Source organism: Elephantulus edwardii, unplaced genomic scaffold (genome assembly GCF_000299155.1).
Source record: "Elephantulus edwardii isolate Elephantulus edwardi_28Jun2011 unplaced genomic scaffold, EleEdw1.0 scaffold00097, whole genome shotgun sequence".
Classification (NCBI taxonomy): Eukaryota; Metazoa; Chordata; class Mammalia; order Macroscelidea; family Macroscelididae; genus Elephantulus; species Elephantulus edwardii.
This window is the reverse complement of record NW_006399847.1, coordinates 12,779,283-12,783,369: the sequence shown is the minus strand read 5'-3', so window position 1 is coordinate 12,783,369 and position 4,087 is coordinate 12,779,283. Positions and strand designations below refer to the sequence as shown.

Below are 4,087 nucleotides of genomic sequence, written 5' to 3'. Positions count from 1 at the left end.
ACACAATTCATCTTTTGATATACTGATGCTGCACCAAACCACAAGTGGACTGACTACCTGTGGTTTGTTGACATCTAGTCAATGCAGATTCAGGCTGACTCCACGATGCAGAGTAAAACTGCCTCACAAAGGTGTCAAGGCAAGGAGATGTACAGCTCTGCTGTATTCAGAGGGACGTTCAACAAACTAACCTTCCAGCTCACAGCTGAGAGCAAAACCACTAGCTGCACCCTGAGACTGTAAGCCGTTCTTACTTCACTCAACAATCTCTATTCTCCACGTATCTTGTAAATAATTGCTCAAATATAACGATATGCTACCCATAGTGCTGCAGCATTAGAACAATACACATTCCACTATAAAAGTTCAATGAAAGCTCTCAATAGTGAGCAACTCAATGTCCATATGACAGCACGTTCAAAATACTTCAGATTAGCAATTCCATTTCAATCAAAAACTCTACTAGGTGTTAAGGGAAATAATGGTCCCTGCACAAGAGAAAGCCTGTAATAATTAATCTCAAAACAGTTTAGGCTAAGTAAGGACGAGGCGTAGAATATTTTATAAAACCTGTTTCACTTTCAGTACTATACAATGTTTAAGTAAAAAAAAAAAAACAGCAGCAATAAAAGCTAACCTCAATTAGGAACATTCTGCATAAACGTACTTGAAAAATATTATGCTTGACCTGGTAATCCCTTCCTGATAACACCGAGACCTGAACTAAGGACCCACTTGACCCCAGCATTTCAATGTCAGTACGGAGAAATATCAAGAATCTCCTCCTCGTTTCCAGAGCGAGCACTGGAGATAGGTCAGTTTTTCGGATGAGATTAGAAAATGATATAAAAGGCTGAGTCCTTTCTCCTGTGTTCACCGGCGCCCCAAAGAGCTCTCCCAGGGCCTGGACAACCAGAGGTCTTGGGTTTCTCTCTCCTGCAGACCTCGCGAGCAACAGCATGAATTTGGACGCCATCAAGGGAGGCCTGCCTGTCCCTGCAGCAGGCAGCAGGGGAAACTGGTAACCAGTGAGCCGGACAGAGGGGGAAACCTTGTCCCGCAGGACTGGGCACAGGGCGCCGGGCGCAGACACGCCTCCAGCCCCCCACTCGGAGAGCCAGCGCCGAGCCCAGCACGCTGCCGGACAGGTTCAGTCCTGCAGCGGCCAGAGCATCACGGCCAGCCGCACGCGACTGACCTGTGCCTGCTACCGCGCCACCGCCGCTCCTGCCGCAGCCACCGCCTCCAGGGGCTCACGCGGCCCACGCAGCCACCGTAGTCCCCTCCTGCTGGGCGATCCGAGCAGGCCTCCAGAGCCCCATCCCCACCCCGCCCAGCCGCCGCCTGTTTACAATGACTGGGAGGAAACCAAACGCGCCGCGCCAGCACGCAGGCGCACTCCTCCTCCCGCCGCAGCCGGCTTCCCGGGCCGGTGGCCGGCTAAGGCCCTGTCCCGGGACACGAAGGGAGTTGTAGTTTTCGCACTCTCGAGGTGCAGTCCTTATGGAACAGCTTGGGGACGAGACACACTACAACACCCAGGAAACACCGCGCTCCCTTCTGCCCGGGCTTGCGTTGGTGACGAACTCGAGAGGGCGCCGCGCTGGATTTGTCAAGCGCCTGAGCAGTTCCGGTCGGGGTTGGGGAACGTGGGTTGAGCCCTCACTTACCCTCAAGAAGTGGAACTGAAGGTGGAGTTGGAAGGGTCTGCGCTGTGGTCTTGAAAGAAAAAAAAAAAAAAAGAGAGAGACTTTGGGTGTGCCCTTGCCCCCCTGCACCCGCAGCATGCGAAGCTCTGGTCTCTTGCATGCTTGCGTGCTTCCTTGTGTGAACCAGTCCAACGAGCTACGCAGCCCGCTTTTGGGTGGGGCAGTCTACCAGTGGCACTGGGTGGGGATCAGGCACTTTGGGTGTGGACTCTTATTTGAGAGTTTTGAGAAAAGAGCAGGGGGGAAATGCGCGTTATACAACTTTTGTGGGTACTATCCCCAGAATTCCGCGGACGACTGGACAGGTCCGAGAGCGGAACTGCAGTTTTCCGCCCTGCCTGTGCTTTCTGGTAGCGTGCTCACTGGAGAGTTGCGTTGCTAACCGAAAGGCGCATTTAGATCCCACCTGAGGTCCGCGGGAGAGGGGCGGTCTCCTCCCACTGCATAGCACAGCCTCGGGATCCATCAAGGGTCAAGTTGCCTTTTTGCCACACTGTAAGTGATTTAAGTGCTGGGATTATTTAGGAATATCAAGTGACCCCCTCTGGGAAAAAGACAGGGCAGCCTGCACTGCTGAAGATTTACAGCCCAGGTCATCAAAGCCCTGCTCCAGAGAAGAAGCTCTTCCTTTGATGCACACTGATTCCATGGTCCTTAGGAGCTACTCTGTTAATACAGAAGTACTCCGGTGGTTCCATTCCACCAGCCGAATGTTTTAAAGCCTCCCGCTCGAGGTTCAGTTTCAGTTTTGAGTAAGTTCCGACTCCATGGCAATGAACTTGAGGTTTTGAATGCTTATTGAGGGTTGAAAACCAGGTTGGTTTGTTGGTAGTTTATTAGAGAAAAGATAAAGATGAGAGATAGAGCCTATCACAATCACTTCCATTCCTAAGTGACCACTGTGATCCATTCTCCAAGATCAGTTTTTCTAAAATCAGACAAATCAGCCTCCTGTGTTCTGCACCCTACCGAGTAAAGTTTAGCCTAGAAGCCTTGCTGCAACAGTTGTTAAAGCACTACACTACAACCCCAAAAGTGCGCTTTACTCTGTTGGAGAAAGATGTGACTAGTAAACTTCCACAAATATTACAGCCTTTGAAACCCAGTGGGGGTGTTTGTATACATATTGAATACGTATCGAGAAAGGATACGGTCCTGAAGAAGGCACGGTTTGATTTTAACCATGCAGTGCTGCCTTGCTCTGTTCCAAAATAGTTTTTTGGTCTAGGTTTCATATATTCTCTTCAATGTTACCCATAGTCAGTTACAATCGACACAGTCAAATAGTTTTGCATAGTCTCTAAATCACAGGAATTCTCTTTCAGCCAAGATTCTTCTGACATCATGATATCCCTGGTGATAGAGCCTCTTCTAAACCCAGCTTGAATTTATGGTTGTTCTCTGTCAATGTTATTATTAATTTCAATGAAAATTTACAGACTTTGGATTTCCTTTCATTCATTGTTGCACTTGCTCTAGCCATTTTTAAATTACAATAATGAATGACCTTGTTCCATAATTTCCACATTCTGTTGGATCACCTTGCTTGAGGATGGGAATAAATCCAGATCTCTTCTGGTCAAGTGGACAGGCAGTTGTCCTCCAATTTTCTGGGCACAGACTAGTGAGTATGTACAGGGCTACATCTGCTAGTTGAAGCATGCATGTCATTGATACCTCACTAATTCCTGGGATATTATTTTTTGCCAATGCCTTCAGTGAATCCTGAAACTCTTACATCATCACCATTGGCTATTTTATCATATGCTACTTCCTGAATTTTTTCAGTGTCAACAAACTTTTTGGTACAGTAACTCTATGTATTCCTTCCATTTTCTACACACCCCCCCCATCTTCTTTTGCTACTTCCTGGATCATTCAAGGTTTTGCCCATAGCATCTCCCAGTATTGCAACTTGAGACTTGAATATTTTTTCAGTTCATGCAGATTAAGAGATGCTGGGCGAATTTTCCCCATTCTTTTTTTTTAATTGGGAAAAGCATATTGGGGGTACAAGGAGGTGAGGGTTGGGCGAAGAAGGGTGAAGATGGGCCAGGGTGCAGTTGCAGAGCTGCACAGTGTGGTCAGTGGGGGGAGCAGGTGAAGGAAATGATGAGGGTCCAGTGGGGACCAGATGCTACAGAGGAATGACAAGCATTTTCCAATAGTAAGTAAACCAACTATCTTATCGATTTGGGAATTGGATGCCGACTCTCTGGCTTCTTCATGCTGAACAGGGGCGTAGATGTAAAGGGGGGAAGAGAGGACGCTTTATCACCTTACTGGTGGTCTTGGGTTAAAGCTGCTTGCCTTCTTGCTCTGTTAGAAGATATTTTCCTGTCATTTGCTCCCCTCTGGACTGCAAAGTGTTTTCCCAG

General features: G+C 48.1%; 1 protein-coding gene across 1 annotated transcript in view; it reads right to left on the bottom strand.

Annotated features, from left to right (window-relative positions):
- The window catches only part of RALBP1 (ralA binding protein 1), a 122,116-nt gene extending 120,759 nt beyond the window's left edge, over window positions 1-1,357 (bottom strand). Inside the window, exon 1 of the mRNA XM_006891433.1 lies at window positions 1,199-1,357. The gene's annotated coding sequence lies outside the window, so the exon portion shown is untranslated. The remainder of the gene's footprint in view (window positions 1-1,198) is intronic.
- Window positions 1,358-4,087: the final 2,730 nt, after the last annotated feature.